We start from the raw sequence: 12,072 nt of genomic DNA on the forward strand, positions 1-12,072 counted from the left end.
TTTTAAAAATTGAATACATGTAATATTGGGTTGGTTTGGTTCGGTTTGACTTTTTTTAGTTAAAACCAAACCAAACCAATTATGATCGGGTTTTTTTTCTCAACACCAAACCAAGTCAAATCAAACCACTAATCGGGTTTTTTTCTCGGTTTGACTCGGTTTATCGCTTTGGTGCAGTTTGTCGGTTTACTTTGTATACCCCTAGCTAAAGGTTTGGATTCTTAGCTACATAAGAAAATATTTGTGGCAAATACTTTAATTCATAGCTATGAATTTTTTTTAATTCGTGACTAAACATGAGTATTATTGCCATGAGACTAAGCTATAGAAATAGCCATAAAATTTGTGCTTGTGTAGCAGATAAATTAAATATTTTGCTACGATACAACAGCTTGTGGCTACAATATGAAGATAGCTACAAATTTTGTTCGTTATGGCAAAAGAATAAAATCACTTGCTATAAGTATATTTTTTGTAGCAATAAGTATAAGTCCTTAGCCACGAACCATGTAAAGTTTGTAGCTAACTTTTAGCTACGCTACATTTTGCTACGAATGCTAAGGGAAAAAAAATTGTGGCTAAAGTGTTTAGCCACGAAAAATTTCATATTTAGCTACAACGTATTTTGTAGCAATATATGCCTTGTGTTGTAGTGCGATTTTGTTTAAGTGGATTTTCTTAAAAGTAGTGCTTGTTCTTATTAATTACTACTCCCTCCGGTTCAAAATAAGTGTCCAATTAGCATTTAGCATACCCTTTAAGTAAATACTAACTTCTACGAAAAAAATAGGTACTTTGATTGAACTACCCTTAATTAAATAGTTACTTGATTACATAAAAATTTCACTCATCTAAATAGGAGTAATTTTGATGAAAATAATTAATTCTTTCTTGATAATGTAAGTGGACACTGATTTTATACCAAAAGTCTGCATATATTTTACTCTCTTCAGATCCCACTTATTAGATTACATTATACTATTGTTAGAGACTTATTTGAACCATCAGCTTTCAAAGAGCCTCTTCAACCGTTACCTTGAAGGAAAAGAGCTTAACTTATTTAAATGTTTGTCTCTTGCGGTCAAGGTGTACAAGTAACTTTTTTCCAACTTTATCTTTTTGTCAAATTGCCCATTGACCATTCTTTTTAAACTACTTTTCCGGTTCTTTCATTCTGTTCTTCTTTTTATTGGATTGAGTTCTTATATTAGGAAAATAAAAAAACAAAGAGTATAATTTTAATTTCATTAATAGGTATTGTATAGTAATAGAATTTCCCTTAACTATTTTCACTGCGAGAGGAAATTAATATTTCCATGATTGTCACGCATTATAGAACTTTAGAGATCATTGGTAAAGGTAAGTATCTTTGCTATTAGTTTGAGTGTTGGTCATGATAGAGCAACTGAAACGGATGAAAGGAACATACATCAGCAATGTTAGCTTATAAGAAAGTATTAGACGAGATACACTTAATTATCTATGTGTACCTCATAAAATTAAAATACATAATTACATGTATCTATTAAACTTTGATTGTTCATATCCGTCAGAAAATATCCAATCATCTTTACCTCGAGAAAAGGACCAAAAGCATCCATAATGTTTGGGTTTGGATCAAAATCATACATATTCTTTCACATGGAGCACTAATAGTACATTATGTTTGCATAAGTGGTGCACTTTTAGTCAAACTCCCAAATAAATTTAACGGAAAAGAACAAAAATGCCCCTGAACTTTTAGAAAAGGTATAAAAATACCCTTTATTCATCTATTTTGCTAAAACTACCCCTCAATTCAAATTTTTGGCTCATTTATTCCCCTTGACTAACGGACAACACTAATTTTTTTTTAAAATAAATAAATTGCACATGACATTTTATTACTGAAAAATTGATTTATTCTTTTACAAAGAAATCTGAAAAATCGTTATTTGTAGAATAAGAAAAAATAATTTTTCAACATCCGTTTCTTTAAAAAACAAATGTAGTAAGCCTTTTATATATATATATATATATATATATATAAAACAAAATTGGATTTTCATTAAAACATGTGGAATTTTTTTAAGTTTGGAAAACTTTTTTTAATGGGTGGAAACCCCATTTTTTTTTTTAGAAAATTCAATTTTTAAATCTGAAAAACTGATTGTTTTTTTAAGTAAAATGTGCAAACCTAATACTCCATAATTTTCTTCTAGATTTTAAAAAAAGACAGTTTTCTGGTTTTTTTTTAAACATAGTTTTTCCATAAAAAATTTAATTTTTTCAGGTTTTTATAAAAATCCAATTTTTCACATTTTGAAAAGAAAAAAAAATTAGTGTTGTCCGTTAGTCAAGGTTTTACTCGTTAAAAAAAAGTTTTCCAAATTTAAAAAAAAAATCAAATTTAAAAAAATTCCAAGGTTTCAGATTTCTTTTTAAAAGAATAAATCAATTTTTCAGTAATAAAATGTCATGTGCAATTTATTTTTATTTTTTAAAAAAATATTAGTGTTGTCCGTTAGTCAAGGGGAATAAATGAGCCAAAAAGTTGAATTGAGGGGTAGTTTTAGCAAAATAGATGAATAAAGGGTATTTTTATACCTTTTCTAAAAGTTCAGGGGCATTTTTGTTCTTTTCCGTTAAATTTATTTGGGAGTTTGACTAAAAGTGCACCACTTATGCAAACATAATGTACTATTAGTGCTCCATGTGAAAGAATATGTATGATTTTGATCCAAACTCAAACATTATGGATGATTTTGGTCCTTTTCTCTCTTTACCTCATCAAACAACTAATTATATTATAGGATAATCCACATTGATTATTCACATAAACTTGTGCTTTATCTTTCATGTATAAATATTTATTCAAATCTTAATTTGTTAAATAATATTGATATTATTTACAAAATCGTGTACTACATAACTTGTTATACATGTGCAACACACCCGCCGAGTATATATATGTGTGTGTATGTATTTATTATAAAGTGTAGTGTCCTAGCTTTATGGCCAAGTGATACCACCTCTTCATTTTAGAAACAGCAACATAACATATACAATATTGAATCCTTTTAACTGACTTCTACTTGGGTAAAGAAACAGGTGAAAGGCAACTTCCAAAGGAACGTACTTGGTATATTGTCGATCAAATAATGCAATTATCAGCCCCTAAATAATAGGTTTAGAAGCTCTACTTATCAACATATAAATATGTATGTATTTGAAAGTGTAGTGTCCTAGTTTTGATGGTCAAGTGAATACCACCTCTTCATTTCAGAAACAGCAACATAACATATACTGTACAATATTGAATTCTTTTAACTGACTTCTACTTGGGAAAAGAAGCATGTGAAAGGCAACTTCCAAAGGAACGTACTAGGTACCAGTTGTCGTTCAAATAATGCAATTATCAGCCCCCAAATAATAGGTTTAGAAGCTCTACTTATCAACAACTAATAACTATATATTGGGGGATGTAGGAATAGAAATTTCTGCAACTCATTCAACACAAGTAATTGTTCAACTAGAGAGCGGCTAAGTAATAGCACTGCAGCAAATTCTATCAAACGTCACTAAAATGGCTAGATTTGTAGCCCACATTGTTGGTCTGATTGTCTTGCTAATGCTTATAGCAGTGAATCAGGCCAGTCCCCCTGGAATAGCTGATCATCCAAGCCATTCTCATTGCTCAGATGATGAGATTAAGCAATGCAAAAATCTTCCTCATTTTTGTCCCAAGTTCTGTCCAAATGGCTGCATAACGGAGTGTCGTTCTTGCAAGCCCATTTGTGTTGATGGTTCAGTACCACCTCCTGATGATCATGGTTCTGGATCTTACCCTTCACCACCTACTCCAGCGTCACCACAATTGCCACCTCCATCTCTTCCTAAGGAGGGAACTCCTCCGCCATCCCCATCTCCTCCCAAGGAAACAACTCCACCACCTTCATTGCCACCTCCTAGGGATAATAACGATCATGATGATGATGGTGATCATGATGGTGACGATCATGATCATGACAGTGATGATAATAATCACGATGGTGATGGTGATGGTGATGGTGATGGTGATGGGGATGATCATGATGGGGAGGATGATGGTGATGATCAAGATCATAATTTAGGATCTCACTCTTCCCCACCCCCATCTCCTTCCAAGGAAGAAACTCCACCACCTTCATTGCCACCTCCTAGGGATAATAATGATCATGATGATAATGGTGATGATGATCATGATGGTGATGGTGATGATCATGATCATGACGGTGATGATAATAATCACGATGGTGATGATGACGATGATGATGATAGTGGTGATGATGATCATGATGGTGATGGTGATGACGATGATCATGATGGTGATGATCAAGATCATAATTCAGGATCTCACTCTTCCCCACCTCCACCTTCACCTTCACCTTTACCAACGTTACCACCAAAATCTCCTCCTAAGAAAGAAACTCCAACACCTTCACTTTCACCAACATTTCCTCCTAAGAAAGCAACTCCACCATCATATCCTCCTAAGGAAGCTACTCCACTGCCATCTCCACCTAAGGAATCAACTCCACCGCCATCCCCTCCTCCCACTACTAAAAAAACGGGAAACATCGACGACGAAAACCGACGGGCGCGTCGGTTTTTTTAATGAAACCGACTGGAAACCGACCCTTTACGGTTCGTCGGTTTACATAGCCTCGCTTTTTGGAAACCGACGGACCACGTCGGTTTTTTCCGACGGACTGCGTCGGTTACGTGGTCCGTCGAGTTTTATCCAATAATTTTAAAAAATTAAAAAAACCGACGGACTGAGTCGGTTTTTTTAATTTCTGATTTTTGATCTTATATTAAAACAATATATATTTTATGAAAAAACCGACGCACTGCGTCGATTTTTTCATAAAATTTAAGAATTAATTTTTAGAAAACCAACGGACTGAGTCGGTTTTCCGTCGGTTTTCTGGAAAATTTCCAAAATTAATTTCCAGAAAACTGACGGACTGCATCGGTTTTCTGGAAAATTTCCTGCATGCAATTCATGCATTTTCTGCAGCTACACCTGCACAGAAACCAGTATCAAAAGTTGCTCAAAACTAGCATTAAAATGCTCCAAATCAATTCTAAAAGAGCTACAACACATAAAATCACCCTAAGTAACAATCAAACACATCAAACACTATCTAAACACATTAAATACGATCTAAATAGACCTTCAAAGTTCAAAAACATTTAAATGTCCAACCAAAAGTACCATTAACTAGTTCCATAAAGCATAAAACATAAGTCCATTATGAAATCCAAACTAAAACATAAGCCCCATGACTATATAAATGAACCCTAACCGCTTCCGGTTTCAAATACTTCTTACACCGGCAACGAGAATAAGGACACCTAATTACCCCTTCATTTTGAAAAAGGTGAAGTGACATTGCATGTGTGTAAACTTGTCAACAAATTCATCGTGTACACCCACAAGATCACTATTATTTATATTATACATCCACATATGATCCATCTACAAAAATATACCCACAAATTATTGAGGTTATAGAAATATATTTTAACTTAAGAATTCTAACTTAAAATATAACTTAAGAAAACACAATCCCAACCAATTCTAACTTTGAATTCTCAATAACAATTCTAACTTTAATAACTTATGAATTCTAACTTTAATATAACTTTTAAAAGCACAATCCCAACCAATTCTAACTTTGAATTCTCAATAACAAATCTAACTTTAATAACTTATGGATTCTAACTTTAATATAACTTTTAAAAGCACAATCCCAACCAATTCTAACTTTCAATTCTCAATAACAATTCTAACTTTAATAACTTATGGATTCTAACTTTAACAACTTATGGAGTATAACTTCAATATAACTTTGAAAAGCACAATCCCAACCAATTCTAAAAATTGAAAAGTAAATCTAGCCAAATAAAGTCTACATTTTAGTTTTGAGGTTATAGAAATATTATGACTTAACAATTCTAACCTTGAAAAGCACAATCACAACCAATTCTAACTTTGAATTCTCAATAACAATTCTAACTTTAATAACTTATGGATTCTAACTTTAATATAACTTGGAAAAGCACAATCCCAACCAATTCTAACTAAGCTAACACAAATACATTAACAATGAACATAAAAATTAGCACAATCTCAAGCATACATACATATATATATATATATATATATATATATATATATATATGAAAAGTAAACTAGTCAAATAAAGTTTAAATTTTTTCACAAATTTAACAATAATTTAAGAAAGCACAACACCAACCAATTCTAACTTTCAATTCTCAATAACAATTCTAACTTTAATAACTTATGGATTCTAACTTTAACAACTTATGGATTATAACTTCAATATAGCTTTGAAAAGCACAACCCCAACCAATTCTAAAAATTGAAAAGTAAATCTAGCCAAATAAAGTCTACATTTTAGTTTTGAGGTTATAATATTATTATAGAAATATTATAACTTAACATTCTAACCTTGAAAAGCACAATCCTAACCAATTTTAACTTTGAATTCTCAATAACAATTCTAACTTTAATAACTTATAGATTCTAACTTTAATATAACTTTGAAAAGTACAATCCCAACCAATTCCAAAAATTGAAAAGTAAATCTAGTCAAATAAAGTCTACACTTTAGTTTTGAGGTTATAGAAATACTATAAGTTAACAATTCTACTTTGAAAAGCACAATCTCAATCAATTCTAATTTTGAATGCTCAATAAAAAATCTACTAACTTATGGATTCTAACAAAAAGCACAATTCCAACAAAAAAAAAAAACTAGTCAAATAAAGTATACATTTTTGCACGAATTCAACATCAATAATATTACAAACAATGATAACTAAGCTAACACAAATACATTGACAATGAACACAAAATATAGCACAATCTCATGGAAAAAAAAATGAAAAGTAAACTAGTCAAATAAAGTTTACATTTTTTCACAAATTCAACATTAATAACATTACAAATGATGTTTAACAAAGCTAAATAGACTAACATTAGGCCTAAAATCTACAAATAAAATTAAAATTGAAAGAATTTTAAAAGCCCGAATTTAAAAGAAACTACCTCAAATTACAAGTTAAAAACGGGGCTGGGGTAGGTGGGTTGGGCTGCGTAGGTAGCGGCAGGTGGGCGGCAGGTAGCAGCAGGTGGCGAGCGTGGGTAGAGGGGGGTGGGCGGCGGGTTAGGGTTTTTTATTTTAGAGAGAAGTGGGTTTTTTGGGGGGAAGATAGCAAATGATATGCCAAACCCGTTTCTATCATATTGTTAAAAAAACCGACGCGGTCCATTGGTTTGTTTTAAAATGTTGACCAGCCTTTGACCAAAAAAAAAAAAAAAACCGACGTAGTCCGTCGGTTTCTTTAAAAAAATTCGTTTATTAATATTTTACAAAAAAAAAATGAATTATAAATTATTTAATATATTTTTAAAAAACTAATTATTATTTTTTTAATAAAACTGACGTGGGACGTCGATTTTTGTAAAAACAATTTGGCGAAAATATAATTTCAAAATTTTGCGAAAAAAACTGATGTTGTCCGTCGGTTTTTTAATTAAAAAAATTAGAAATACACAAAACCTACGCACTGCTTCAGTTTTCCGTCGGTTTTTCAAAGCGACGCAGTCCGTCGGTTTTTTGTCCGTCGAATTTTGCCAGTTTTTTAGTAGTGTCCAAAGGTGATAACTCCACCTTCTTCTTCTCCTTCACCTCCGTCAATTGGTTCTCCACCTCCTCCAACTTATCCATCACCCATTCCTAAACAACCTACACCTAAAAAGGTCAAGTGCAAGAACAAGTACTAGCCCAGTTATGCTGTCCAACATTTATGCCCTAGCTCTTGTCCTGACAATTGTAAAGTTGATTGTGTCTCTTGCAAACCTGTTTGTAGTAAGTTCTCCTTATTTTTTATTTTTGCAATAATTTCTCTAGTTTTTTCTTTATGTTTTATGTAAACACTATACTATGCTTTATCGAGTAATTTTATTTGGGACGCAGAGTGTGACAAGCCTGGAGCTGTTTGTCAAGATCCACGTTTTATCGGAGGAGATGGGATTACTTTCTACTTCCACGGCAAGAAGGACAAAGATTTTTGCCTAGTTTCAGACCCTAAATTTCACATCAATGCCCACTACTTCACTTGGGTACAATGTCACGACCCAACCGAAGGGCCATGACGGGTACCCGGTGCTAACCCACCTGGGCACCTCTTAACGTGCATACATATTTACATCTAGGTGAGCCACATAGCTAAATTATACTTTTATCCCTCATTCGTACTATTTCCATTGGGCAACAATACATTTGTATCATCATCAACAACTATGCCCACAACAATGTACATAAGCCGACGAGGCTAACAAAATGATATCCAAAATATAGGCCGACAAGGCCAAATACATCTAACTATATATACATGTCTACTAGCCTCTAAGGAGAGTATGTCACATCATATAGGCGGGACAGGACCCCGCCATGCCCATAAGTATGTACACAAAAGAATAGATACCAAAAGTTGTAGCTCCGAATGAAATGGAGCTCCGCTACGTAGTCCTTGAGTAATAAAGTTATGGATCAAGCCTGTCTCCCTGGCCACCTGCGGGAATGACGCAGCGTCCACAAACAAAAGGACGTCGGTACGAAGAATGTACTGAGTATGTAAAACATGATCAACATCATTATAGAAGCATAATAAACAACATAAGAAATAGCATAAGATGGGAGGTAGAAGAACCATCGTCATAAGCACTTACTTGCTTTTCATAGGGACATTCCATTTCTAATACGTGATTGTGTACATACATCTATATCCGTATCCGTATTCGTATCCGTACTCATTTAAACTTTCATACCCATATTCATATTCATAATCGTATTCATATTCATTTACATATTCATATTCATAGCATACCCGACCATGAAGGATCGGTGTTTCACATACCCGGCTATGACAAGGCTTGGTGATTATACATACCTGGCCCTACCAAGGCTCAGGGTTATCCGTACCCAACTGTAGTGGTGCGCGCACAATACATATCATACCCGACCATATAAGCTCGGGGTTACATAATAGTCATACATAGACACATATACATAGGAGCTCATAAGCATCTTTGACATCATTACTATCGTCGTTTTATTACATCTATCCTTAGAGGATCACTCATCGTATAAGGAATTTAGTAGAATCATAAACACAACGAGAATCATGAGCTTTAGTAGCTTTAAAGATAGAATCATTTTGAGGACATCATAGGCTCATGAAATAATAGATATATGGCCAAAGAACCATGCCTTATCGAAAGAAAGGTTAGCATTACATACCTTTCCGTTCAACTATTCTATCACTTGAACGTTCTCCTTCAATGCTCACGTTTCTACCTTCATTAGAGTTATACTAACATTAGAAAATCGATAGCTTAGCATACTTGACTAAAGCTAGAGAAAATTGGACAACATCTCCTTTATTTATACGAATTCCTCCATATCATATATCAACTCCCAAACATCAATGATAACAGTCACAACATCATAACAATAGTCTTTATTCAACCTACATTACCCATATTTCCCAATTCACTTCAAATCATCCATATCCATGGTCATAGCACACTATTACGTTCACTCATATACAATGTCTATCCCATGTTCTCAACATCATTTATAACATAATCCTAATCACAACATATCAAGAATCATGACTCAATCCAAGCTATTACTCAAAAATGACACTATTCCCACATTCATGACCCATTTTCTATTTCCTTCTACAATCCAAGTCTTTCAACCTCTCAATACCTTAAACAACATGGAAATACCATAAAACTTACCTTAGATGGTGTAGGAATGAACCTTGGGTGGAAACACTTCACTTGAGCAAAACCCTAGTTCCACCTCCATTTGAATTTCTTGTCTTGGATGAACTTTAATGAGTTTCTTACACTTGATTCACTTGGTTTGATGAAGTTGATCACTAATATCTCTTGAATTCTTGTGGGAGAAGTGTGGAGAAATATTCTAGAGAGTTCTAGAGAGAAGGGGAGTGAAGAGGAAATAAAATGAAATGAACTTGGTCCCTTATTAATATTACTCCAACTGTCCCGACCAATTTCTACGAACCAACATACGGTCCGTATAAATTATATTGACCGTATGTCTGGCTGTAGATTTAGTCCAGTGAGGCTGGCCATCTGGGCTGATTATACGGCCAAACATACGGCCAGTATATTTTATACGGCCTGTATGTTGGGCCATATAATGCCCAGTTCTTCCGAACTCATTCTCGTCGACTCGTTTGATCTCCAATCCTTATGGAACCTTCTTAACACTTGTTTATCACCTCATTAACAATCTAAGGGACGTTATAACTCTTCTCCAAAACATCATTAAGTCATCATTAACTTGTTACTCGTAAATCCTTCCCGATACATATCGTATGCCTTGCCTTCTCTTGGAAAACTTTCTTCTCTTACCTCGAATGTCTTTGAAATCTCAATTAGGGTCATCAAATGTCATTTCTTACTTATTGAAATACCGTATACTTCGTGCTCTTCGTTAGTCTATTCACTGTGCATCAACAGAAAATTTTCCGAGGTGTAACATACAATCAATTGGTATCCTTCATAGCACTCACAAGATCTCAGTTGGTGCACTAAAAACAAAAATATGGGATGATTTCATTGACCGCCTCGCTCTCCACTTTGATAGTGAACCTATATTTCTTCCTAACAGTGATGGTGCAACGTGGAAATCGAAAACTGTACCTATGACCTCCATTACAAGAATCACTAACACTAATGAGGTTGTCATTGATATTGAAAATATTCTCACGATTACAACAAAGGTTGTGCCTATTACAGATCATGAATCCCGACTACATAACTACGGCATAACGAATGATGATTGCTTTGCTCATCTTGAACTTGGAATCAAGTTTTTCTCTTTGAGTGATGAAGTGAATGGTGTTTTAGGGCAGACTTATAGGAAAGACTATGTGAGCAGAGTCAAGATGGGTGTTCTAATGCCAATAATGGGAGGTGACAAAAAGTTTGCAGCTTGAGGACTCTTTGATGCTAACTGCTCCGTTGCTAGGTTCCAAGAAAATAGAGAACAAACTGATAATTATAAGGCTTCGTTGAATTTGGAGCTGCCAAGTTTGAGTTGCACTAATAGGATTTATGGACGTGGAATTGTTTGCAAGCGGTAGATATTATCATTGCATCCTAAGAGAGTCAAGAGATTATTCCATATAAAAGATATTATCATTGCATCCTCAGAGAGTCAAGTGATTATTCCATATAAAATAAGGTTATAAATTAAACCAATAGAATGGGTATTGACTAATAGTAATGGTGCTCAAGTACATTGTTTACATTAGACCTATTTGGGATGTGGTCCTTAACGGACATGGTTGAACCCGATAGGCTATCCTTTTTTTTTCTTCTTCTTATGCTATCTCCTTAATAACATTTTGATTTTTTCTATGTTAATGAATATTCTTGTCTAAATCAAATGTTGGAAGAAAACGAAGTCATCATTCGACTGAGATGTATCTTCAATGTGAGTTCGAGCATATATTATATGGTGAAGGGTCATATATACCCCTGTACTATCTCAAAATAGTTATGCGTATTCCCTGTTTGCTTTTTCGACGGTATATACTCCCGCCACTAGTGTATGGATCACATATGTCCCGTATTTAACGGCCACTTACAACTGGGCCACGTGGCACGATCCTGAACGCCCCCAACCCTTTTCTTCTTTTTATTTAATTTTAATATCCAAAAGCCCAATTCTAGTACCCAATATTTGACCCATACCCGTAACCCGTTGGAAACCAAAATCTCCCTTCCCTTTCTCTGCAATTCCTCTTGCATTTTGCTGTCAAAGAGGAATCTCACATTTATTTCCACAATTTCCCCAAATTCTACAGCAATTCAAATGGACGGTGCTATGTATTAACATGAAGATGTTCGTTGTTGCAGTCATGACGATGATGGCTATCTCCGCCGCTGATGCTCCGGCACCTGCTTCCGACGCC

General features: G+C 34.1%; 1 pseudogene; it reads left to right on the forward strand.

Annotated features, from left to right (window-relative positions):
* The first annotated feature begins 3,565 nt into the window (after positions 1-3,565).
* On the forward strand, positions 3,566-11,238 carry LOC132639431 (uncharacterized; annotated as a pseudogene).
* The last annotated feature ends 834 nt before the right edge of the window (positions 11,239-12,072 follow it).

Source organism: Lycium barbarum, chromosome 5, assembly GCF_019175385.1.
Source record: "Lycium barbarum isolate Lr01 chromosome 5, ASM1917538v2, whole genome shotgun sequence".
Lineage (NCBI taxonomy): Eukaryota > Viridiplantae > Streptophyta > Magnoliopsida > Solanales > Solanaceae > Lycium > Lycium barbarum.